This window comes from Girardinichthys multiradiatus, chromosome 23 (assembly GCF_021462225.1).
Source record: "Girardinichthys multiradiatus isolate DD_20200921_A chromosome 23, DD_fGirMul_XY1, whole genome shotgun sequence".
Lineage (NCBI taxonomy): Eukaryota > Metazoa > Chordata > Actinopteri > Cyprinodontiformes > Goodeidae > Girardinichthys > Girardinichthys multiradiatus.
In genome coordinates, this window is record NC_061815.1 from 36337867 (window position 1) to 36365861 (window position 27995).

The 27995-nt window shown below is 38.8% G+C and overlaps 1 protein-coding gene across 14 annotated transcripts in view; it reads left to right on the forward strand.

The window, feature by feature from the left end:
* The window catches only part of enox2 (ecto-NOX disulfide-thiol exchanger 2), a 251385-nt gene that overhangs the window by 131196 nt on the left and 92194 nt on the right, over positions 1-27995 (forward strand). For 2 of the 14 annotated variants that reach the window (XM_047354603.1, XM_047354601.1), the window contains exon 4: positions 17145-17215. The exons of 11 other annotated variants lie outside the window; for them this stretch is intronic. The gene's annotated coding sequence lies outside the window, so the exon portion shown is untranslated. Of the gene's footprint in view, positions 1-13139; positions 13673-17144; positions 17216-27995 lie in introns of those variants that run through there. One more of the 14 variants, XM_047354602.1, reaches the window with a different exon arrangement.

Here is a 27995-nt window from a genome sequence, read left to right on the forward strand (position 1 = left end):
CCTTTTAGAGCTTTATAAATAACTTGTAAGCTTCTAAGACATCCAGCTTATTTAAGGTGAACAACCATGCTAAAGGCTAGCTTGACTGCCGACCAGAGAAATCAAAGGCAAGAGCCCTCTGAGGAGCTTAAGGAGTATATCAATACTAAATGAAGGGCATTATCTGAAAGCAGCTTTATGTACTCGTGACCACAGTTGCCAACATTATTAAAGATCATAAGATTGTAGTCAGTACCCTAGAACGTTAAAGAGGAAATGCCAGTCTGGGACTGATTAGGCTGAGATTGAGGATGGTGGAAAAAGGGTCAATGTAACTAACCAAAACCATTCAAGCAGAACTTCTAGATCAAGGTATGTCACTTTCTGCATGACACATTTTGAATCCTATTTAATTTCATGGAAGAAACCCCAGGATGAACCTCCTGTTGACTGAAAAATACAAAAAAGGTAGCCTGGAATTCAACAAAAATTAACAAGCCCCAAAGTTTCTGGGAGAGTATCCTTTAGACTGATGAGAGATGACTGGAGCTTTTTCACCAGTCACATCAGCTCTATGTTAAAAACAGGAAACATTAGGCTTGCAAAGAAAAGGACACCATACCTGCTGTGAAACATGAGGGGGATGGGGTGTGTTTTGAGACTGCTTTACTACATGTGGCACAAGAAATCTTGAATCTGTCCAAAGCACAATGAAGTTTCAAGACTACCAAGGCATTCTGGGACAAAACGTACTCCACAGTGTCAGAAAACTCTAGGGTAAAAATACGGTAAAAAAGCATTGAAGAACAGCTGTAGCAAAAAACAAAACAATGAACTATTCCTAAATGTTTATGTACCCAGGTTTAACCTTATTGAACATCAGTAGAAAGATCTAAAAGTTTCAGTGTGGAGACACCACCCTTCAAACATTAAAGAGCTTGAGCAGTTTGTTCAGAAAAACCAACTGAAGCTACCTGTTTGCAAATGCAGACATCTTATTCAGACAAACAGAGATCGTTTGCAGTGGTTTCAGCAAAAGGTGCTGCAACGCTATTAAATTAGGGTATCATCTGTTTTTCTATATAGATTTTATTCGTTTGACTATATTATTATTCACTTTGATCAGTAATCAAAAATAAAGCCAAGCCTGACTTGTCTTTAATTATGGTATATAAATAAACAATACCATTCAACTTTTCTCACTTTCAAATTACTTCATAAATGATTGTTTCATTGTGGAAGCATATACAATAAATGCTAAAATTTCTTTAAGAACACATGTAACATATGCAGGCATGTTTAAGAACATGTAAGACAATAATATGTGGCATTCAGTAACTTGCAGCAGCATGCTGCTGATATGTGTATTTTTACCTCGAGAAGGGAATAGCAACCAGAGTGCATGACAGTGTGAAGGTGGTCCCTCCCTCTTATTCAGCATGGATTACTCTCTCTCTGTTACAAGAGTTCAATTGTTTCTACGGCTGCTCTGGGAGAGATAAAGTCAGTGTAGAATCTGTATGTGCCTCCATGAACAATGTGTCCTCCTTAGTGAAATTGTTCAGCTTTTGATCTGAGTCAGAGCAGAGTTATCTGATCCTATATTCTTGATCTCCTCTACTGATGATCATCAAGAAAGGAAATTAAATCCCCATTCATCTTTTGTCTTGTTGCCCCATTTATCTCCAGTATATATTTTTTTAATTGTAAGGCCATGCTCTCTACCACTTTCCAGTATGCTTCAGTGGCTGAGGATTTTAGTGCTACTTCCCCTGAGCTTGTAAAGGCTATAGATATGAGCTCTAAATAATTCAAGGCAAGAGAGCACTGGTTTGTCTGTAAGCTCAAGTTGACGTTTTCAGCAAAACTCTCAAAAGATTCAACTATAAGGGCTCTTGATTTGTCCTTAGTTGTAAGTTAACAAGAACAAACATCCAATGTGCATGACCTACTTGTACTTACCCAGGGAAACAAACTAGTCGGATAAAATATGATTGTTCATCAATGATTTTCTTTCCAGATGATTTAGCTAAAAAGTTCAGTTCATGTCAGTAATGCTAAAATCTCCCAATTCGGTTGTCCTTTGTGCTCGTATTCAACTCTGCTTTCTAAGATCGCATTGATTTTTTTCTTGGTTGGTAACTCAAAAATAAAGCTTGTTTTTTCAATCAGGTGAAAGCAACATTCTTGCATCAGAACAACAAGTTTTCACTGATGAAGGAAGACCCAGACGTGTCCTTATAAGGTGTCCAAAATAATGTCAGAGCACAGGATGTGAGAAGTAACACATCTCTAGCAGTTCAGTGAATTGCTAAATATAGCGGGGGTTGGAAAATAATCTGGAAAACACATATTTCTGCTCCTTGATTGAGGCTGATAAGCACAACTGTTGGATGCCCGATTTTTCATACTACATTGAGGCTCGCTGTGCTGGAATTAGTACATATTCTTCCTGTTAAATAATTAAATAGCTATATCCATGTGGTCACAAAGCATCATTCCTTTGCTGCATTTGATATTACCTAAACACATTTGAATGAAAACATTAACTCGGAGGTAAATCGAATTGTATTGAGTATGTTTCCAGCTAATGCATCTTTAATGTGTCTCACAAGGCGGCTTGTAAGAGAAACGACAGATCTTCTGTGGAGGTTTGCTTTCATTGTATTATAGCTGTGGATTGTCAAGTCAACATTATGACCTTTCACCTCGATTTCTTGAATCTGTTAGAGTCTTGCAGGTTTTCGTTCAGGTTGTAAAGATATTTTTTCATCTAAACATTTGTTCTTATTTTACAGTTTTTTAAACAAATGACATGAAATAGTTTTGGCAAAATACAATAACTGGATATATATAAAGCTCATCAAGTATTTACCATTTGATTTGAATCTTTAGACTTGCAAATGAAGGCATTTAGGTAAATGACACTTAAAAAAAGAAATTTCACCCCATGCTTAGGTTTGCATACATATGTAAAAAAGGGCTGTAATCTTGTTTTTTCTTGTAGCACCCTTAGTTGAAATCAAATATGCCATTTCCTCTTGAGTACATGTTCTCCAAAGGAGAAGGCTGGACCAAGATTCAAGGGCTCAGATGGTTCAATTACAAATGTAAGAGCTTTTGAGAGGTTTTATCTACAGTGTTTCATCAAGCCACCAGCGACTCTCAGATCTCTACAAGTCTGAGGTGGCCCTAAAACACCAAAGAATAAGCACTCTCACAGATAGGTTGGATTACTTGATGAATTATTTATCATGTTGATGCAGATAAGCTTTGTTTCTTCCACTAATGGAACTAGATTTCGTTTCAGCTAACCTCTGTAAGTGCTTGAACTGGACTGCTAGGCCCAACCTAGACAGTTATTTTTCCAAACCTAAAATTAAAAGCAACATCTTAAATTGAGTTTTCAAGTAGAGTCTAAATGACACAACAAGGAACATAAGCTTATAAAAGACTAGAATCTACAGGGATTTCCTTCTTTCTGACTGGCACTGCGCTCACAGCAGCATATTCATCACCGTCACCCTGCAGCTCCACTCTTGTTCTATTAACACCTCTCCTTCCCCTTCTCTGTCTGCCTTCCCTCAGAGCCTCCAGCAGGGTTAACTGATCTATACCAGCGGCCTCTCACTGCAAGACATTAAAGCTATAACCAGTTTTATAAGCATGTATGGTGTCCCCCCTTTTATGTCCTCCAGCTTCCTATTTTATTAGATTTCTATGCACATGTGCTACTACTGTAGAGGTCAGATTAGGATTCAGTTTCAGGCCGAATGGGGCGTACTCCCAAGTGGAATGCTATATTTTAGGTATATTCTTTAACGGTAAAATGTAAGATCAGAACTAGATATTGTTTATTTTCACTGGAAGGTAGTGCTCTACCCTTGCAGTGTGTTGGCTTCACGCCCTTGGTCATGCGGAGCTTTGTTTATTTCAGAAAAGTTGTGTTTCTGCTCTCCTTGCACCTGCATTTCATCAAATATTTCAACAGAGAGGAACCTACAGAGCTGGTAAAAATAGGAGACTCTTCTGACTGATATGTGCATAACTAAATGACCTGCTGTGGATTAGTTTTTCATGCATACTGCAGCTGGATTGGCTGAAGTTTTGTTTCCATATTAAATCTTGTTTAAGCTTTATATGTTTTTATAAAAGGAGAGCTTAACAGTTGTTTTTTAAATGTTTGCTGCAGTATTAAGCTGCAGCAAACATCTATGAAGTCGTTTAAATTAAGTCAGATTTAAGCCCATCTGACTATATCCTAAGAATGGTGTTGAGTGCTCTGGCTTTGGCTTCTGCTTCATCTTTATCTGGTTGCATTAATTTACTACATAAATGTTTAAAAGAAGACTAAAGTGTTCTGTTTATGTATCTTGTATAGCTGACAGTGGTGCTTAGGACATACAGTAGAATACAAGACATGTTTTCTGTCACCTGGTACCCTTAAGAAGTTTTCTCATTGAAATTAATTTTGAAAGTTATAAAGGACACAGGCTAAGAGTACTATAGTCTCACAGAAGGGGTGGGTGGTATGATGATTTTTGTCTATAAAGGATGAGTACATGCTGACAGTCTGCCAAAGCAGAGAGATAGTAAATTTGGCTATGAAGCACATTCTGTCTGTTGCTGTTTTATTGTTCTTGAGCAAACACATAAGTTTTTATATCTTAACTTCATAAACCAGCTTCTTTGTAACAAGGCTGACGTTTACTTGAGTGTTGTTTTTAAATTAAACGGTTTTTGAATTAGGCAGATTGTAATTTAAGTCTTAAGCATAGCAATATATTCATAATATATCAATTTGCGTTGACAAAACTGCACAAATTTGTTAAAATTTGTTTAGAAATATTTGATTGGCCTAGCTGCAATGTTGTATGAGTTACCTTATGTTTGTACATTTGGAAATTATGATATTTTGATTAATACCAAATAAAATATTTTTGTCAAATGGCCCACCAACATCTCGCACTGGAAATGTTTAAAAGTCTAAACTTTACGTTGAGTACATTGACTCAGTGGGGATACAGGAGATAAAGCGATCACCAAAGCAAAATCTTGGGCTCATCAACTATCCATAACTACCATTCATCGCAATCTACGTGCCAACCGGATGTTTAGGACAAATGCCAGGAAAAAAATCCTATTCAGTCTCAGCATCACAAATTTAATCAGGCAGAGTTTGCTGAATACTAGTGGGACTTTGTGCTAGTTCGGACATACAGGTCCTTCTCAAAATATTAGCATACTGTGATAAAGTTCATTATTTTCCATAATGTCATGATGAAAATTTAACATTCATATATTTTAGATTCATTGCACACTAACTGAAATATTTCAGGTCTTTTATTGTCTTAATACGGATGATTTTGGCATACAGCTCATGAAAACCCAAAATTCCTATCTCACAAAATTAGCATATCATTAAAAGGGTCTCTAAACGAGCTATGAACCTAATCATCTGAATCAAAGAGTTAACTCTAAACACCTGCAAAAGATTTCTGAGGCCTTTAAAACTCCCAGCCTGGTTCATCAGTCAAAACCCCAATCATGGGTAAGACTGCCGACCTGACTGCTGTCCAGAAGGCCACTATTGACACCCTCAAGCAAGAGGGTAAGACACAGAAAGAAATTTCTAAACAAATAGGCTGTTCCCAGAGTGCTGTATCAAGGCACCTCAGTGGGAAGTCTGTGGGAAGGAAAAAGTGTGGCAGAAAACGCTGCACAACGAGAAGAGGTGACCGGACCCTGAGGAAGATTGTGGAGAAGGGCCGATTCCAGACCTTGGGGGACCTGCGGAAGCAGTGGACTGAGTCTGGAGTAGAAACATCCAGAGCCACCGTGCACAGGCGTGTGCAGGAAATGGGCTACAGGTGCCGCATTCCCCAGGTCAAGCCACTTTTGAACCAGAAACACCAGCAGAAGCGCCTGACCTGGGCTACAGAGAAGCAGCACTGGACTGTTGCTCAGTGGTCCAAAGTACTTTTTTCGGATGAAAGCAAATTCTGCATGTCATTCAGTAATCAAGGTGCCAGAGTCTGGAGGAAGACTGGGGAGAAGGAAATGCCAAAATGCCAGAAGTCCAGTGTCAAGTACCCACAGTCAGTGATGGTCTGGGGTGCCGTGTCAGCTGCTGGTGTTGGTCCACTGTGTTTTATCAAGGGCAGGGTCAATGCAGCTAGCTATCAGGAGATTTTGGAGCACTTCATGCTTCCATCTGCTGAAAAGCTTTATGGAGATGAAGATTTCATTTTTCAGCACGACCTGGCACCTGCTCACAGTGTCAAAACCACTGGTAAATGGTTTACTGACCATGGTATCACTGTGCTCAATTGGCCTGCCAACTCTCCTGACCTGAACCCCATAGAGAATCTGTGGGATATTGTGAAGAGAACGTTGAGAGACTCAAGACCCAACACTCTGGATGAGCTAAAGGCCGCTATCGAAGCATCCTGGGCCTCCATAAGACCTCAGCAGTGCCACAGGCTGATTGCCTCCATGCCACGCCGCATTGAAGCAGTCATTTCTGCAAAAGGATTCCCGACCAAGTATTGAGTGCATAACTGTACATGATTATTTGAAGGTTGACGTTTTTTGTATTAAAAACACTTTTCTTTTATTGGTCGGATGAAATATGCTAATTTTGTGAGATAGGAATTTTGGGTTTTCATGAACTGTATGCCAAAATCATCCGTATTAAGACAATAAAAGACCTGAAATATTTCAGTTAGTGTGCAATGAATCTAAAATATATGAATGTTAAATTTTCATCATGACATTATGGAAAATAATGAACTTTATCACAATATGCTAATATTTTGAGAAGGACCTGTATGTGCTTTGGTTGGATGCAACAAACTCTCCTGGTGGGTCTGGTTTGAAACAAAGGATGAATAATTGGAAAAAGCACCTAGTGGAGGGCCTGTGATACTGAAGGTCTGTTTCTCTCCAGAAGCCCCTGGGAGCCTTGTTAGTGTATAGCATCATCATTTGATATACCAGATCTTTAAAACGATCTGGTGGCCTATGCCAGTAAATTGAAAATGGGCCTTCCTCAGCAGGAAAATCAGCTAAACCAACACAGAAATGGTTCACCAGACAAAAAGTCAACCTTTTTCCATGGCCGTCTTAGTCTCAAGACCTAAAGTCTATAGAAAACCGGTCCAGTAAGCTAAAGAAAAGAGGGCAGAGGGGAGTATTAAATGTTAGATTTAGTTTTACTGTTGCAATAAAATGTAGTTTTTTAGCTTCTTTATCAGAACTGCTAACAAATGTTTTCATGTCCTTGTGTTCCAAATTTACCTTTTACAGTAATTTCAGTGTATTTATAAATTTGCTCTTCTTACAAGCAGTAAGCAGCACTCTTTTTTGCAGTTTTTAAATGAGAGTGAAGCATTAGTTTTTCTAGGTGACAGCTTCTTTATATTGTCATATTCTGGCTTTCGAATAAAGGTGCCAACAGAGCAGCAGCTCCGTTAACAGCCTCTTGACTTTCCCCTGCTCACACTGGGTCCCCCCTCAGGTGTTTGTATTGTATAAGTAGAGCTAATGGGTTTAATCCAAAGTCAGCACACCCGATGATTAGAGTTATTATATTCCAAACTTGAGTTTAATTTCATTGACCAGCAAAGCATTTCAGATATTTCAGAATCAGAATCAGAATCAGAAAAGCTTTATTGCCAAGTACGTTTTTGGACATACAAGGAATTTGTTTTGGCGTAGTCGGTGCAATACAGTACAAGTTAAACAGTACAAACATATCTACAATATAATATAAATATAAGTGCACAGTTTTAAGTGAGTGAGAGTAAATATAGAGCAGTATAAGATGCAAGAGCAATACAACAGTGCAGGTGATCATTGTGCAAGTAAAGCAGTGCAAGTAAGCAGGAGTCCAAGCTGAGCGTTAATGTAACGCATAGAGTTACAGGTTACAGGTGTCCTGTCAGCAAAAAAAGGGGGGGTGTGGGGGAAAGGGGGAATGTCAGGGTGGTTTCCGGGCTTTGTTAACCAGGCTGGTGGCAGATGGGAAAAAACTGTTCTTGTGGCGTGAGGTTTTGGTCCGGATGGACCGCAGCCTCCTGCCAGAGGGGAGAGTCTCAAAGAGTCTGTGACCGGGGTGGGAGGGATCAGCCAGAATCTTCCCTGCCCGCTTCAGGGTCCTGGAGGTGTACAGTTCCTGGAGCGACAGTAGACTGCAGCCAATCACCTTCTCAGCAGAAGGACAAGGACAACAAAGTGCTATTGGTAACAGTTTAGCTGTCTTTCATTTTTGTATGTACTCTGAGTACTTGTTATGAATGGACTGGGTTTTGCTCTGCATCTGGTCTTAGATATTGTCGAACATGTATACCAGAGATGTAGAATTTTGTAAAGCTTTGACTTGCTGATACAGTTTAGCTGATTCAGATCTTATGTTGGTAATTAATACGGCAAGCATTACAAAGACAGCGGTCCTTGTGTTAATGTTCCTGAGGGTGTAGATACTTCCTTTAAATCTGAGCTGCTAACATTTCCAAATCCAACAGGTTCCATGACAGAGGTTGAAAGGCCAAAAGTATGAAAAAGACCACTTATGCATCTCTCGTTTATCTTTTTTTGTTATCTGCTAAAAATCCTTCTCTTGCTCTCTGGCAGCCTAAATGAACCACAAACACATGCTCTAGAAAGTAGTTTCTATTTAAATACCTTCTTATGTCTGCCTTCTCTGACTTAATTTTGCGCAAATTACTGATACTGAACATAGCTAACTTCGAGTCTTCACCCAGTAACAGCGTCTACATTGAAGAGAGCTTTTGTCTACATGATGTGGTAATGCTTAGTATGGTGCATTCACTGATCGGACAATTATCAGATTTTTTAGTTTCTGAATGGCTCATTTGGGTCAGCAACAGATAGTGTGCATCTGTAATGTGATATTTGGAGTTTGGCTGTCTTTTAATTTTTTTTTATTTTTAGCATTATAATAAAAGAACTACTGTTATTTTGCCTATATTTTGTCTATATTCAAAATATTCCCAAAATGCTTCAGTTTCAAACAACCTACACTAGTCTTTTTAAAAGAAATTGTGCAGTTTATTTAAAAGTTGAAATTTCCTGACATCAGTTATGTGTAGCTGGGACGTGAGCTGAGATTATGAAGGCAAAAATATAAAGGGGTTTGACAGAATTAATCAATATAAATACGGAGATGTTGACTGCTTACCCCTGTCCCATATATAAAATCACCTTTTTAGACTTTAATACGGGGAGTCAAAGATTATAGCCTGTGGTGTGAGTCTGCGCTAGTATGGAGTATGGTACAATGCTGTGGGAAATGTAATTGCTGCAGGGTCATTGTCATTCCAAGAGAAATGACAGGAGGTTTCCTCAGGAATTTGATGCATTTCAATACCTGAGGGTTTTGTGCTATCGATGCGATCACTTATATACAGAAAAGACGGGAAAAAAAGGATGAATGAAATAAAGTAACTGCAGTTACCTCCATTCACTCAGAATTATCAGACGTAGAGTCACAGGACCAAGACTAGTTTTATTTATCCAGCTTGCTGTGACTCAGTGGAGGCCACTGCCTCTTGAAGTCAAGCATGCAGTATTAAGTGCCAGTCCGTTTTGCACGTATTCCATATCCCCATTAAACTTTATGTGCAGCGTTGGTGGAAACCAACATGTGACTGTTTTAAGGCATCACATGATAGAATTCTGTATGTGATATTATCAACATACGGATGAATATATCCAGTTAATCTGTAATGAAACTAACAGTTATTGGCACCTCCAAGTGTAATCCATGAACAATCAATTTGGTCATAAGTATAGAAAAGTAGCAGTCCTCCATAGGATAGTATTTAACAAAAATACCTTTGGGTTAGTGCAAGAGCAGGTAATGCAATTTAAACTCAATATTTGAGACAAATGAACTCAGATGAGTGTTGCGTAAATAGAAACACAGAGTCATTGCATTTGTTCTGATAATAGGACATTCTAGGGCATGTTTCTTTAGTCATTTATAGAGGTAATTCAGCTTAGGGTATAGTAGTAAGCAGCAATATTCCTTTAAAGATGCTGCAAATGAACAGAAAACTATTTCTGAACTTATTAAAGTCAACTTATTTATTTTCTGTGCTGGGTGTAGTTCATGTCGACGAAGAGGCAGCCCCCATTTTCATCCTGAACCTTTACAGCCAGGACATTGGATTCAAAAGAAAAAAATCCAGAACCAGTTTCTCCTCTTTTATCAATATTTAATAGATGTAAGCATATTTTTGTCTGTTAAATCCTGAATCTTATCATAAGAGCAGCAACAATAGTCAAGTAGCAGCTGTTGAAACTTTTTAATTTATCTAAATAAGTGACCCAATTTCCAGCTGTTTTTTCTGCTGTACTGCGGAACTGTGTCCCCATGTGTACTTTTACACATCTAGTTTTTAACATTTTTCATAACCTTTAGTGTTCAGTCTTGACGCAGACCCGGCTGAGGTTGAAAATGAAAGTCTTGGCTTTTTGGTTGTCAGCTGTCAAAAACCTGCTAAAGTTTGGCAGCTCTGAAGAGGTGTGGAGTCTTTCTGGGAGGCTTGCTCTTTTGAGACCCGGTTATTCCTTCAGCCCTTCTTGTCACAACATTGCTCTGGCAGTCATTACTGCCATGACATACTCAAAGAAAGCTGCCTGGATGAAGAGGCGTGGCCCGATAAGAACTCTGGCAAGTTCACTGAGCTGTTGACACTTCCTCGCTGCTACTCCCCTGGTTCTAATTGGCTGCCGCTGATAAGATTCCCACGTTGTAATTTGCAGCTCCTGATAAGATGCTGTCACCTGCTGCAGATGACAACAGCTCAGCCATCACTGGGTAGACAGGGCCAAATCTGGGGCCTGAACTTCATTTTCCAGCTGGGGAATATAGAGTAGATGCAATCAGCCTGCTTCGTAATACGACTGAAAATTTTATTTCATGCCTATTTTTTCCAGCCTTCTATATGTGCTTTTTTATCAGTATTCGTGCCAATCTTCTCTCATGGTAAGGACCACATTATTTTTTTTAAAGAATTAGTCTTGTAATTCTCTGTTCCAGTGGAAATTGAAAATAATTTAAATTAAACCAGTAAATTAACACAAATGGTACAGGTGGGCTCAGTGTTTTGTCCAAATAATTGGTCTCCTGAAACTATAGCTGCATCAAACTTTCAATCAGGGACCATTGGTGAGGAGTATAAATTAAAATGGTCAGTGCGATAATGGTTTTGATATGCAGCAGTCTATTTTTCCCCAGTAGCCACATGCTGCTAATGCAAGCAGAAAATCAGGGCACAGAACACATTTTTTTTCATCCAACCACTTTAAATTTTTTAGGCAGCAGACCTTTTTTGGCACAGTGCTTACCCCAAAACAAACATCCTCAAAAAAAAAAAAAAAATCAAAATAATGCAAATTTGTGAAGTTGGCAGATATGCCTTAGTATACCTGCAAACTCCATCCAAGTATGTTTCAGCAGCAAAACATGTGGGAAATAACTAAATTTATGTTCTTCAACTCAACCCCAGCAAGCTATTTTTTTTTTTAATTGCACCGTCATTATATTTGCACATACGTACTTTTTAGTGATATAAGATACAGTTTGTTCTTCTATCATTTTTTATTTATTTACATTTTTAACAAATAGCATGTCAAAGATGAACCTTTTAAAAAATCTATGGGAAAATCTTTGCTGGCTTTGCAGGACTACAACCCTTCTTAAAATTGCTGAGCAGCTGTTTTCATGTTTTCACTTATAGCTCTTTAAGGTTGCAAGGCCTCCTTGCAATCACCCTTATTTTTGTCTCCCTCCACAAATTCTCCCTCAGATTTATGTCAGAACTCCAAACATGTTGTTAAAATTTAAAGATTAAAGCTAACTCTTGACAGGAGTATGAGCATTTTGGGGCTAAACTAATTTCCAACCTATGTCATCTCAAGGCTCTTTGCATGACAAACTGCTATCAGCTTTCTCATAGTGTTGAGCCTTTTCTTAATTATGGTTTGAATAGTATGTTATAATTTTTCATCTCCACTTCCATTTGTCCTAAAGCCCAATGATTATTTTCTATAAGTTTGTAATTTTATGTGTGATTTTAAACCTTTTTTAACTGGCTTTAGCTAAACCAGATGGGTTTTTTTTATTTAGGTTTGACAACGTCTACTCTTATACTTTAAATTGGTTCACTATTTAGTCACCAGATATGTGTCTGTCTTAGTGATATTATGAAGTCTAACCAGGTTTAAAACTGTGAGAGTAAAAAGCTTCTTTTTTTTTTTTTAGAAAACAATTATACAAATAAAAAATATCTCCACTCTTTTCTGTTCTCACTTCATAATGTTTGAATTGGTTGAATTACTTAGTGGTAGTCATGGTGACAGAGTGCCTATTAGCTTTCCTCAGCAACTAAGAGGAGGTTGAGACTGAAAAGATTGGTGGTTATATCCAAATATGCTGATGTGTCGTATGTTCTGTCAAAATAAGGTGAGATCTTGCCATGTAACCCATGCTGCATTTAGTAAAGGCTCATAATTAACCCCATGAAAGTTATAACAAAAATATCCTTGTGTGTGGTGTGTGCAATGTTCTTATAATCTGGAGCTGGGTAACTGGAGCCATTAATTATCTGTCTTATGTTTTCTTATGCAAAAGTGTAAACAATTATATCCAAGGAATGATGTATGATGATTCTATATTTTTGCATGTAATGAATAAAGGTTAGTTGATGATTATATACCTTTCACATATAATGAATAAAGTTAGTAGATTTTGATTAACAAATTAAAAGATGTATGATAGAAATGTGGTTAAGAACTGGAAAATGAAGTGATATGATGATTTTGAACCAATGTTTTAAAAGCTGAATATTGAAAGCTGAAAGATGACATGTATAACACTGTACAAGGTTAAAACTGAGCAGAATAGGGGAAGAACTGTAGATGACTACATCTCATCATGGGATGATTGGGACGTTCCGAGAGCCAGATGACTATGTCCCAGTATGGGTTTCATGGGACTTTTCGAAAGACTAAGAGACATAACGTCTACATTGAGCAATGATCATGAGGTTGAAATAAATGAGTGTACAACTAAGTTTCCTAATAAGGGCTTGACTGAGGAGGACTTCAAGCACTATAAATGCAATGGAAAAAGAGGAAACAGGGTTGTATTCCTCGCAGAAGACCAGCGAACAAGATCGGAGAGATGCCACAGAGGAATCGGAGGGCCAGAGACACAGCCCAGCTGATCGACTGCATTTAACAGAGGATCAACCCGTTGCCATTGAAGGACTGTGCCTCAAGATTAAGAATCTGATTTCATCTGAAAGCTTTTTTATCCAGACAACAGAAGTGAACTTGATCGGTGAACAGCTGATTGCTCCAAGATTCAGGCATCTGGAAGTCCTGAATCAAACTCATTTGCGTCTCCAGTTTTCTCTCAACTCTTCAGCCCCTGGAAACCACTACCTTTGGGGACAAAGAACAACAAAGATCCAGTTTAACCATCAAAGTTTGGAGCGTCAGTACCTGCCACTTAAAGGAAGAAAACTGAAGATTAAGTCGTATTTCCTTCAAGAAACCACTCGTTGTTACCAGAAGAATTCTTCTCCATCAGGTTCATGGATGAGTCTCCATCTTCAAAAGCCTCTTTAAATCCACTAGTTTCAGCATCAGGGAAAGACAGGTTGAGTTGATTGATTAATTTCTATTTTTGTGATAATTATTTGTATTGCTGAACTTAAGCTGTTACTGACCCCTGAGACTTTTGGATGTAGGCTGTCTGAGGCTAGGCGAGTCATTTCCCGACACCGGCTTAAACAGAACTTTCAGTAAACCTGTTTAGTAAGACCTCTCAGGTTTAGGGAAGTCCGGACCCGTTGGATGGGGAGCTGGATTGAGCAATCCCTTTTAGGATTGAGGAAGTAGGAGGGAGGGGTTAGCTCAGCGGACAACGAAAGTTCTGATGATGGATCTGTTCTTTTATTAACTACGCAGATGTTTGCAGCTTTGTGGTGGTTGTCAAGTCAAGTGTAAAATGTAGGACATTTATTTTTTTACTGTGGAAATTCCACTCTATCTGCTCTTGTTTTAGGCCACTCTCATGTATTTCGCAGATGTTTTTGCTGGAAGAAGTAGCCCAGAGTCTCCTGGGTAAAAGCAGAAACCGCTGATGAAGACATTTTTGCTCTATTGTCTCTTTATCATTTGAGCCAGTGCATTTAGTACAATCAGCGGTCACCCTCAAAGTTTCATCTTCTCTTCTACCTCACTTCCTCTCTGCCCACCTTAAACTGCATTGTGCATGTGTCTGTATCATTTTTTATTGATCTCAAGGAAGTAATTAGGCTTCTGTTATTAAGTAATGGAATGCACAGAGAGCCCTGCCTAGCAGGCAAACTACTTGATGCGAAATATGCTCCAGTCCCCAGAGCTTGTGTAATGGAAAGGGCATGTGGGTGTGTGCGAGTTGGACGAAGAGGATTGTTTACCTTTTTACTCATTTTCAGCCCCACACCTTTCCATTCTCTATATTATATTTAACTCTGACCTATGTGTAATTTGGCATAATCATTCTCTTAAACTCAAGGGCTGAACCAGTGTTGTCTTGAAAAACGACAACTGAGCAAACAGCCCTTCTAAATTAGACCTTTTGACACTTTTTACAAGCAGCTCATCACAAAACACAAGAATGCTTAGTTTAAGAAATACATTTTTAGGAGTAAATTCATTTTTTCAAAATGGACATGCATCATGTCAGCTGTTGCAATGACAATAACAAGACACGAAAATGGTGGATCCATAGTTGTCTGCCGTAATTTGGGTGGCAAAAGGGACAATATCTTTGATTCTACTCCATATAATGGCCCAATTTTGCAACTCATATACTGTCCCTGAACAAATGTCTCACCTCCAGTGTAGAACTATTTATGTCCACATCCTAATTTAAAAAAAAACACATCTCAACACAATGCCTGCTGCACATAGACACCAATGCTATTGTAGATTTAAGTGTACAATTTACTAAACTAAGAGAAAGGGTTGCAAATACATGCAGATACAATTACCTAACTCACAAGGAATGGTTTTTTACAACCTCCAATTTATTTTGTCCCCTTGAACCTGACAAACTTTGTACTTTGTTGTGTCCTTGCTGTTTTTTGCCTCTTAAAGATGTGACTTTTAGATTGTGTTCATCTACTGTAGTTCGTTGCCATATTTAGGACTGGACTGAACATGAATAAAAATAAGCTGAAGTCCAATGAAAACCTGTGAAAAGTCAACTTTTTTCAACTAAAACAAAAAGAAATAAAGGTTCGCTTAGAATCTTAGCATTGTACCCTATATATCTTATTATGCATCTGAAATAAATGTTTCTTTCTGTATTCATGTCTAGAATGAAATCACTTCATTATACACAGTAAACGTTGATTCTTATTAACTTTTTTTCAAAATTATTCAGTGGACATTCATTTTATTTGCAAGGCTCTCCTCTGGATGGTTACTGTTCCCTGCTATAGAGTTGTAATAGTTTGACAGTTTGCTTTGGAGCTTTTTTAGCTGTTCATTAACCATGACTCCCCCAGACCTGCACCCACCTCTCCAAAGCAACCCATCCCCACCCATCCAACATCGCTGTAATGTTACAAGCTATCAGCCCCCGTATGCAGTTACAGTCCCACAGTTTTTGTCTTTCAGGACATGGTCTCTTCTGCTGACAGTTCAGACTTGACTGGAGACAGAAAACAGACCTAAAGAAAAGTTCCAGCTTGTTTCGTTTTTTTCTTCTAAGGTTGTCAAACTGTTCTTCAGGCGTCAAACACATTCAATTTATGTCTCTTGTACTGACCAACGATTTGCCTTCGTAGTGACTGCTTGTTAAACAGCGAGCTCCTTCAAGGCTACCAACCAGATGCAGGCTTCTTTAAAAAGCTCAAGTACTCTGCAGTCGAGCTATGTTTAGAGATGCAGGTTAAAATATTAAAGTGTTCTCTATATTTTATAGGCAACTTCTAACTCTCTGACCTTCAGATAAAAAAACTGAGATCTCCCTTTTTTCTTTCTGGGATTTTCTTTCATTTCCTTTTATTTAACATTTTTATCTTATCTCTGGTCTTCTTTTGTTTTGTCCTGACACAGTACTAACACCACTGAGGAAGAAATGAATCACTTCTGTCGAATTTGACTGCTGGTCACTCTGGAGATTTCTGCCCTGAAACTCTTTAGGAGGTTAATTTCTCCGACGCTTCGTTTCTTTTAATGCTTTGCCGCCACTCGTACAACAATTAATCTCAAAAGCTGGGGATTTGCCTTGAAGCCCCTTTCTCCAAAATGATGTTAAAACTGAGAACATATTATGGTTGGAGTGGGTAAACAATGCAGGAAGTGTATGGTAAACGCACATTGAGCATGTTTATGTGTGTACTGAGAAATTCTCATCACAGTATGAAAAATAGGGAAGTTTAGAACCAGATTTGAAGGTTTCAACAGGCATTAGTCTACAGTATACAAGGGTGTTTGATCGCAATAAGTGGCAAAAAGAAATGGGGGTCTATAATTATTGGTTGAACCTTTTTCCACCCCTTCTTCTTGCAAAGGAATTTTAAGTTGTGAGTATATATTTTAATGAGTCTGCCTAAGTTAATGAAGGGTAAAACAGATGAAAGCTGTGCTGACAATCTGGGGAAGATCCCCATCCTTAATCTCCGCACAGAGAGTGAAGTATCAAACAACACATCAGTGGGCTAAACGGTAAATCCAAGAAGGTTAATCACTCCTGGCCCTGCTGTTCTGAAGAGTACAAAGCACTTACAGAAACTGCACAAAAAATACTTTTTTTTTGGCTTTGAGTTATGTGCTTCACAGTACATGGGGGATCAGTTAAACTGCACAGCTGTTAGGTTCCCCATCAGGTTTAAAAGTCTCTAAAGTGCAGACTGTATTTTGGTTTAGACCTCATGCAGTGTGTTTTCACTCTAAAACACCTAGATTTTCCATTTAGTGTGATCTCATCCATTTTCAGTAGACCAACAGAGCTCGACTCATTTTTATTGATCTTTTTTCTTAGCTTAGTGTTTCCGTATTGAAATCTTTTTTCAGATATATTTTTGCAGGCTGTGCCAACAAAAACATGACTTGTATGTTTGTTTGTGTCATAGTTCACGACTGAAAGTAGTCTTGCACGGCTATTCGGAGGCATCATGAAGCATAGAAATACAAGAGATCAAAGGTACAATGGCACCATTTGTGTTCACACCAACGTTTGAACTAACTTACTACCATGTGGATCTTTGTTGTTGACTGCTCTGATTGTATAAAACACATTCATCGGAAACTAGTTTAGGTTTTAGACCACAAACAGACACTCCAACCCTTGTTAACAAAATAGTGTTTTACAGACAGAAAGTAAACCTATTTTTTTTTTCTCAAAATATTTATCAATTTGGTCAAGAAATACTTGGCAGACTAGGAGAAAACACAAATCACAAATGGGGTTCCTCATGGCTCTATTCTCTGGCCACTTTTAATTCAACCTCTACAGGGGTTGGACAATGAAACTGAAATACCTGGGTTTAGACCACAATAATTTATTAGTATGGTGTAGGGCCTCCTTTTGCGGCCAATACAGCGTCAATTCGTCTTGGGAATGACATATACAAGTCCTGCACAGTGGTCAGAGGGATTTTAAGCCATTCTTCTTGCAGGATAGTGGCCAGGTCACTACATGATACTGGTGGAGGAAAACGTTTCCTGACTCGCTCCTCCAAAACACCCCAAAGTGGCTCAATAATATTTAGATCTGGTGACTGTGCAGGCCATGGGAGATGTTCGACTTCACTTTCATGTTCATCAAACCAATCTTTCACCAGTCTTGCTGTGTGTATTGGTGCATTGTCATCCTGATACACGGCACCGCCTTCAGGATACAATGTTTGAACCATTGCATGCACATGGTCCTCAAGAATGGTTCGGTAGTCCTTGGCAGTGACCCGCCCATCTAGCACAAGTATTGGGCCAAGGGAATGCCATGATATGGCAGCCCAAACCATCATTGATCCCCCCCATGCTTCACTCTGGGCATGCAACAGTCTGGGTGGTACGCTTCTTTGGGGCTTCTCCACACCGTATTTCTCCCTGATGTGGGGAAAACAGTAAAGGTGGACTCATCAGAGAACAATACATGTTTCACATTGTCCACAGCCCAAGATTTGCGCTCCTTGCACCATTGAAGCATTGGCATGAGTGGAGCTCCCAACGGACAGTTCTGGTGGAAACAGGAGAGTTGAGGTGCACATTTAATTCTGCCGTAATTTGGGCAGCCGTGGTTTTATGTTTTTTGGATACAATCCGGGTTAGCACCCGAACATCCCTTTCAGACAGCTTCCTCTTGCCTCCACGGTTAATCCTGTTGGATGTGGTTCGTCCTTCTTGGTGGTATGCTGACATTACCCTGGATACCGTGGCTCTTGATACATCACAAAGACTTGCTGTCTTGGTCACAGATGCGCCAGCAAGACGTGCACCAACAATTTGTCCTCTTTTGAACTCTGGTATGTCACCCATAATGTTGTGTGCATTTCAATATTTTGAGCAAAACTGTGCTCTTACCCTGCTAATTGAACCTTCACACTCGGCTCTTACTGGTGCAATGTGCAATCAATGAAGACTGGCTACCAGGCTGGTCCAATTTAGCCATGAAACCTCCCACACTAAAATGACAGGCATTTCAGTTTCATTGTCCAACCCCTGTATATTACAACATATTTTATTATATGTATGCTGATGACACATAGCTTTATATTTCTCTTCACAGTCAATACAAATGTTCAAAATAACAGTGAAGTGTTTGACTAGACTTTCATCTAGTTTAATACAAATGCTAGGATGAAATCAACTCTCAACTATACTCAATAAGGCCACAGACCACAAAGCATGCAAGACACTAGGTGTCGGTTTGAACTCCAACCTAAATTTTTGCATCCATATAAAATCTATTACTACATAAGCCTATGGAAGGGAAGGATACCATAACTGTTACTGAATTTTACTCTTTATTCCAACCGTATGTTTACCATGTTTGTGATTAAACCCTGATATTGTAGCATTGCATCTTATTTGCTTGTGTTTCATGTATCTATTCTGTAGCTCCTTCAATATAAATGCTGATGAGATGCTGCAGCCAATTTTAGATTACTCTCTGTAAGCTATCTAATAAAACTGGGGATCCTTTTATTGAAACCTTGTTGCTTGTACTTTAAATGCATGCAGAATTATATGTACTTTATCAGGTTTGTTTTTAAGCACTTAACTATTGCATAAATTGTTGGCTCAGGTCCCTCAGGAGTCATGGCCAGTTTAATCCTCTCCTTCTGCGCATCTTGAAATAATCAAATAGCCTATTGCATACCCAGCCTATTGCATTTTAGATTGATGATCTGGTAATCGTCAGCTTTGGTACATCTGTACCATCAAATTGACTTCTCACCAATCAGTATTTAATGATGTGACAGCTTGGCCAGTTTTAAGAAACATGTCAGACCATCTCTCCCTGTTTCTCATCTTCCCTCCACCAGAACAGTGAAATAGGTGCTTTTTATCCTTTGCAAATTAAAACGAGATGATGTTCCTTCAGCTCTTTAATGAGATCTCCAGGTCTTAGTGTCTTTAAACCATCTGGTGTCAGTGAGAGATGGGTATTTTGAATTAAATGTGCATCGACAATGTGCAGCATAATTTGCTTCATCAAGCTTGATAAAGCTGCTCTGGTCCATTATGCATGTATTAAATTACTAAGCCAGCAGTTTCGTGTCATGAATTAGGGTTTTGACTAATAGGTTAACAGCTGATAGAGACACACCTACTCCAATATTTTAATGTATGTTTTCCAGATGTCCCAGCTGTGTCGGATTTTTCTCTCAGAAGTCACAAAAATGCAGAACAATAATCTGCCTCTTGGTAATTGGCTAAATCCTCATGCTGTCAGTGAAGATAGAAGGATGTCATCGGTATCCTTGAACATGTTCCTCCCAGAGCTCATCATTCCAACAGATCAGCAGCAGATGTTTTGTGACAGGATATGGTCAATCAGCTGGCAACTGCATCCTGTCAGACTCCCATTGCCATTGTTAGTGCTGCTATCATTTGTAAAGACATTGGATCTTGTGTGTTTTTAACCTGGGGGGGAGGATAGTGCTCAAAATGTTTTTGACATTATAGTTAGTAAGCTATTTTCTCAAGTGTTAAAACAAGAAGTGATGTCAGATTTACTGATATTCAACCAAATATGAGCTTCAAATAATTTGCATACAGAGAACCTGGTAGTGCAGCAGCCCAAGCAGAACCAGGAAAGTTAAACACCCTTCAGCACAGATATGAGAAGCTGCATCCCTTAAAGTCATGTGCAAGCACCCAGAGTCTCCTCTCATTTCTTTATACCTTGCTTGAAAGCTGCAAGAGTTTGATGTATACTTTAAAGCTGTCTTGATCAATATTTAGTCAGCTTTGTCAATGTCTTTTACAGTTTTTCTTTGGACACTGGCTTATAAGTCAAGTCTTTGTAGCTCTTTCACCCAGTAAAACAAATTGAGAATTAAAACATTAACGTTTCAGGAGGGGATCAGTTTTATATTGAGTTTTTAAGCACTTAGGATGGTTTAATTTTTTTGATATGTTTATAAATTTAACATATTGCTATATTTGTTCTGACTGGAGATGCAGAGTTCAGAGTTTTATGACCAATTTGCGATCTTTGTTTTTTGGTAAAATGGTCCGTATTGTTTATTGTAGAAGCAGAGCTGATGTCACATCGTGTGTGATAGAGAATAGTAATTTTATAGCAGGATTTCTCGGATATCTTAAACAGAGGACAACCTGTGTATATGTGGGCCCATATGGATTTGGCTCAGGCTGGAAGGGTACCTAATAGCCCTAGTCTTAAAATTGCCATCTCGTATGGGACCAACCTGAGCTGACTCAAAACAGCCTATATGAACAAAACCAAGAGCCTCTGTGGGTTCTAGCTAAGTCTCTGTTGTGTAATAAGAAAATTTGTACAAATTACACAATAAATACTTGGATCCCATTGGGTCTGACCTTTTATCCAGAATGGTCCTGCATTGTCCTGCAGACAATCCCATCTGGGCCCGTTTCTCAACCTATGTTCTACCCGGATGAGTCTTATGAAAGAGTTGATATTTTACCTTGGGCCTCTGTGATTTGTTGGTGTAATCAATTACGTCGACTATATAATCCACCAACATCAATGTTTTTATGATTTTAATCTTGTTTTATTACTTAAAAATGTGGACAAACAGGTTTTCTCTAAGAGTTCCCTCCATAAAGTCTGCAGCAGTGTGTGCCTTTAAGTCAGCCAAGTTCAGCTGCAGCCGTTGCCTGGATTTATCTGTAATACTTCAAAACCAACATGGTAACTAAAGCTTCTGATTCCTCGTGTAATGAGTTGAATTACATGAGTCTGCCTGCTTTGGGTTCATGCAAGAAAGTCCAACAAAACCAAATAGACTATCTAGCTATTGAAAAAACATCCAAACCAAATATCTTACTGGGAAGATCATTTTATATTGGCTAATATTTATTCCTTGGTGTCTTGTTCATGTGTGATGGTAGGATGGAACAAGAGACAGACAGTCGGATTAGGGCTTTATCTGCAGTATTATGGGCGCTGGACTGAGCCGTAGAGGTAGTGTGAGGAGCTCCGTCATCCTGGGAGAGCCGGTAGAACAGGAGTCCGTTGAGGAGGGTCGGGCATCTGATCAGGATGCCTCCCTTTTCTCTCTTACTTCTGGCATGTCTTAACTAGAGCTGAAACAAATAACCGCGATTAATTGATTATCGAAATTATCGTCAGCTAATTTAGTAATCGAATAACGGTTAACTGGAGTACACAGAGTCTAAAACATGCCATTTGCTGAAAGAGGAACCCACTCAGAGCAGTAATTAGTCAAAACTCAACATTTTGCCTTAAAGATGAAAAGCCTTCTTTATCTGTAAATATGCTCTATCCAGAACTCCTGTAGTGGCATAGTTTTAGCTTCACCTGGTTCAAATTCGTAAAAAAAAAATCTCCTATTAAGCTAATATGTTTTATTTTTCTGTTTTTGCACTAAACAAACAAAGAAGTAATTTGGCACCTAAGTACATGACAAGGGTTCTTTTTTTTTCATTATATTATGAACATTATGCTTTTTATGCTTTTTGATGTTAAAAAAATCTCGAATCTCCAGAATTCAATCTGCAAGGGATACTTTTTTGTTTGTGGCCACTTTCAGTACAGATGAATTTAACACTGTATTGGTCAACCAGAAAGGACTGAGCTTTTGATGAATATTTTGTTTTAGCTGCAGATGCATCCTTTGCTACAAATGTTAAAGTGTACACTAAAGACTTGCTGTGTTTTTGTATTTAAGGCAATACAATGTTGATTTTTATTTATTTTTATTTACTAAAATAAGCTTAAGTAGTTAAATAATCTGCGGTGTGTCAGTTTTTTGTCGTATTAGTCGATTAATCCTCAGAATAATCGATAGAACACTCTATTATCAAAATAATTGTTAGGGGCAGTCCTAGACGTAACATAATGTAGGAAATACAGTTTTCTTTTTGTTAGCTTTTTATACCTTTTGTGCTCCGTCTGGCCTCTTTGTTAAACATCTCACCGATACAAAAAATGACAAACTTTTAGTTTTGGTCCTTCTATAATAACTTCTACACTGAACAGGATTGTTTTTAACATGACCTGGTTTTACATATGGTGTTTTTGCTGATTGGAAAAAGAAGTGATTTGTGAATTTCTGACCAGCCAGTCACCTGTCAGGACCGATCCAGGTACAAGCCGTTCAGACCAATTAAAACGATGACATTCTTACGGTTTTTCATATGCATGGCAATCAAAGACTACAGTGGGTTTTGTGCTTTGTCTTGAGCTTAAATTTGACCAGTCAAGTCGGAGGCAGACACTTTCTACTGATGCTTGGTCCTCACAGTTCAGCCACAATCTGAGTGATGTAATATTACCTTTTCCGAGCTGGCAGGGTTTAAGATTAGGTTTTCCGTTGAAAACCAGCTGTTGTATTACAGCCTCTATTCACAACCTCACATCATTATCACAAAGAAATTCAGTGAGTTTGATAGCCTTGTTGTGTGGACTTTACAGCCCTGTTTGTAATCTTTCTCTCTCTTTCACGTCTTTTTATCTCTCATTCCTTTTTCCGTGCCAAGATATCGGAATAATCTGTTCTTGTCCGTTTCTTCTCTCGGCCCGATAAGGCAGGGAAGAGCTTTCGCTTGTCCAGGAGCAGATGTTCCTCCTTGACAGCATTGACACGAACACAAGGGCCTTTCCTTTGTTACTATAAAACACCTCCCGATAAAGCAGCTGAAATTGAGATTGTTTACTACAGCTAATCTGTCTATCATGAAAGGTTTGTAGTTTCCTAGACTCCTCCTCTGTGAGATACATACAAATGTTGACTGTTCTTTCATTTGGTCTTTTTTTTGCTGGTTGTGATTTCAAATATAAACAGCTGTATGGGATCTGATGTGAAAACATATAGTTTCTTCGGTTTGCAAAGTCCTAGCATACACCTTAACAGATAATCTTTTTATTGTGAACACTGAAGAAAGCAGAGCAGCTTTTGTTGAACCCAAAACTAATACACAAACCTTGGTCTATTCACTACTTGTGTATTCAGGGATAGAAGGTTACAATAATGTTTCTGCCTAGAATGTTCATTTTTCAGTCTAAATACAGTACAGACCAAAAGTTTGGACACACCTTCTCATTCAAAGAGTTTTCTTTATTTTCTTGACTATGAATATTGTAGATTCACACTGAAGGCCTCAAAACTATGAATTAACACATGTGGAATTATATACTGAACACAAAAGTGTGAAACAACTGAAAATATGTCTTATATTCTAGGTTCTTCAAAGTAGCCACCTTTTTCTTTGATTACTGCTCCGCACACACTTGGCATTCTGTTGATGAGCTTAAAGAGGTAGTCACCTGAAATGGTTTTCCAACAGTCTTGAAGGAGTTCCCAGAGATGCTTAGCAGTTGTTGGCACTTTTGCCTTCCCTCTGCGGTCCAACTCACCCCAAACCATCTCGATTGGGTTCAGGTCCGGTGACTGAGGAGGCCAGGTCTGAGGAGGCCAGGTCACCCCATCACTCTCCTTCTTGGTCAAATAGCCCTTACACAGCTTGGAGGTGTGTTTGGGGTCATTGTCCTGTTGAAAAATAAATGATCGTCCAACTAAACGCAAACCGGATGGAATAGCTGCAAGATGCTGTGGTAGCCATGCTGGTTCAGTATGCCTTCAATTTTAATAAATCCCCAACAGTGTCACCAGCAATGCACCATCACACCATCATACCTCCTCCTCCATGCTTCATGGTGGGAACCAGGCATGTAGAGTCCATCCGTTCACCTCTTCTGCGCCGCACAAAGACACGGTGGTTGGAACCAAAGATCTCAGACTTGGACTCATCAGACCAAAGCACAGATTTCCACTGGTCTAATGTCCATTCCTTGTGTTCTTTAGCCCAAGCAAGTCTCTTCTGCTTGTTGCCTGTCCTCAGCAGTGGTTTCCTAGCAGCTATTTTACCATGAAGGCCTGATTGACACAGTCTCCTCTTAACAGTTGTTCTTGAGATGTGTCTGCTGCTAGAACTCTGTGTGGCATTGACCTGTTCTCTAATCTGAGCTGCTGTTAACCTGCGATTTTTGAGGCTGGTGACTCGGATGAACTTATCGTCCGCAGCAGAGGTGACTCTTGGTAGCACTGACCAGCTTCCCTATCTTTTTTTGCGACTGCACTTGGGGACACTTTCAAAGTTTTCCCAATTGTTCGGACTGACTGACCTTCATTTCTTAAAGTAATGATGGCCACTTGTTTTTCTTTACTTAGCAGCTTTTTTCTTGCCATAATACAAATTCTAACAGTCTATTCAGTAGGACTATCAGCTGTGTACTGTATCCTCCTCCTGCACAACACAACTGATGGTCCCAACCCCATTTATAAGGCTTGAAATCCCACATATTAAACCTGACAGGGCACACCTGGGAAGTGAAAACCATTTATGGTGACTACCTCTTGAAGCTCATCAACAGAATGCCAAGAGTGTGCGTAGCAGTAATCAAAGCAAAAGGTGGCTAATTCCACATGTGTTAATTCATAGTTTTGATGCCTTCAGTGTGAAGTCACAATATTCATAGTCATGTAAATAAAGACAACTCTTTGAATGAGAAGGTGTGTCCAAACTTTTGGTCTGTACTGTATATCCATGCACATATAGCTTAAATGGTATAACACAGGATAAGGTCGGTTAGAATATAATTTCTCACATATAAAGCCCTTAATAATCAAGCTCCATCATTCATCAGAGATCGGATTGTCCCTTATGTTCCTAACAGAGCTTTTCCTTCTCAGACTGCAGGTTTACTGTTGGTTCCTGGAGTCTCTAGAAGTAGAATGGGAGGCAGATCTTTTGAATATCAGGCTCCTGTCCTGTGGAACCAACTCCAACTTTTAGTCCGTGAGGCAGACACCCTGTCTAGTTTTAAGACAAGGTTTAAAACTTTCTTTTTTGATGAGCTTATAGTTCGAGTGGCTTAGGTTATCCTGAGCTACCTCTGTAGTTATTCTGCTATAGGCTTAGACTGCTGGAGGACATAATGAACACTTTCTTTCACTCTGCTACTTTCTCCTACTGCTCTCCAATTTTGCATTATTTGCTGTTGTTTCAACATTTAACTCTATCTTCTCTCTTTGTTTTTCCTCTTCATAGAAGCTACACATGGCCTGGCATTTTGTTTAGCTGTGACACCTACCTGGAGGGGGGCATCGGCCAAGCTGCTGCTGCCAACAATTTAATGTCTTCTTTCTACAGATGATACACTTGCCCCTGTCTTTCAGTGTTTAACCCTATCTCTTCTTGACATAGTGCAAGCTCAGCCAGTAGCTATGTGCTCTCTTTCATACTCCATATTTGAAAACTCAGAGTTTATCTGCTTAGCTTTTTTTCTCTCCAAGATGAAGCAACAGAAGGAGTTACTACTGCCTTTATAGTTTCACTTTTCTTTCACATAGGAGGTACTCCTGGATCAGTGCTTCTATGTTCTTTTGTCTGTATGCTTTGTTCTCTCAAACCCCCAATCAGTCTTGGCAGATGGCCGCTCACACTGAGCCTGGTTCTGCTGGAAGTTTCTTCCTTTTAAAAGGGAGTCTTCTTCTCCACTATCGCTACATGCATACTCAGGTTGAGGGATTGCTGCATAGTCAATGCAAACGACTGTCTGCTGTTTCTACATGCTTATTTAGGAGGAGTGAATGATGCAAGTCACTGACTTGATGCAATCTGCTGGGTTTCCTTAGATAGAAAACGTTTTAACCAATTTGAATAATAAACTGAATCTGACTTCACTGTTTGATAGTTTAGATTAATTGGAATGTTTGTACCTGACTTGAAATCTGTATGATTCAATTGAATTGACTTAGTAATTGCACTGTAGAAACTATAGCTTGGTTTCTTTTTGATGCATCTGAGTGGTTGATGTAGGTTCTATTGTTGGGCCTACTACCAGACTCCCACCCTCTCTAAACTGATGCATGCACTCATAAACTCATTTTAAAAAATGTTTTAACCAGGCTTATGATATTGAGATTGTGAATTATTTCACTTCTGTAGGAAAGGTTTTGTTCCTTGGACCTTGATTGAACTGTTGCATTCAGTTGAACTGAATTAAATATTCATTGGGCTTGTGCTGAGAAGTTGACAGTTCACCTTTGCTGAGGATTGGGTTCATGTTGGCTTTTGCGGTCCTAATTTTGTAATCTGTAATTTGACCTTTGAAATCGTCAACTCAGTAAAATCATTGCCAGTTTTTGTGTCTCCGTCAATTAAATTATGAAACATTGAATTGTCTATAAAGGTTTTTTGTTTGAAATTTGCTTTCAACCCACTTTAAAGACTGCAGTTTGTTTACTTGTAGTGTTGAGAACACAATTCTAATTACCTTTGTTGTATTCAGGTTTTCTGTTCAGGCAGATAGCTCATGCAGGATATTTAATTACTTTTTATTTCTATAGCAACCTGTAACTATCTGCCTTTTAGTTTAAGTAATGACAGTTTGGATTGAACACAACTTCTGCTGGAACAAATTTGCAAGGATTTAAGACAAACAGATTACTAAAGAGATTAGTAATGTCCTAATTTGACTACACCTCATTCATATTGTTAGATCCAGTCTTGCTTTTAATTTTTTCCCTTTTTCCCTATTAAGTAGTAAGTTGAAGCAATTGTAAAGTAACAGCAGAGGGAGATTGTTTTCCAGTTTATTCCCTCCTTGAGGTCAGGCTGTCTTCTACCTTCTTCTGTCCTCCTTGCATTCTCACTTTGTTGTCTTGTTCCCTGCTTCTAAAAGAGACACCGGTGTATTATAACACTCAGGGCACTTCTCACTGTGTTACCACTAATCACCAGACCCCTAGCAGATTTATCATAATTAACAGATCAAAGAAGTAGAGAAAAAGGGCAGTCATACATTATTAAACAGACACTGTGTGAATATGTGTATGTTAGGCTTGTAAGTAATAAAGAAAACTGAACTGATTTATTTTGAAAGAGTTTCCAGAGTTAATCAGAGTTTATTAAGAAAATGCATGTTGGAGTTTCTTCCTTGTTTCTTTCTTTCTTACTACCTACTATACTCAGAAACACAAACAGGAGAAGATTACGGTCAAAAAAGGTTGGAGAGGCTTTCTGCGTTCCATGCATTTTCTGTTTGCCTGCATAAGTGTGCAGACTTCACACACTCTTTCAAATATGAAAATGTCAGACTTCGTCTTTAATTTTGAATGGAACCCTCAAGGGGCAACAGCAAATATTCAGATATTTATTTATTTTTCTTTGGATCAGGGGCAGGTAGGGAAATTTAATAAAGTTCATCTGTCTTCTCAACATTGAATTTTGATCATTTTGCAGCACAA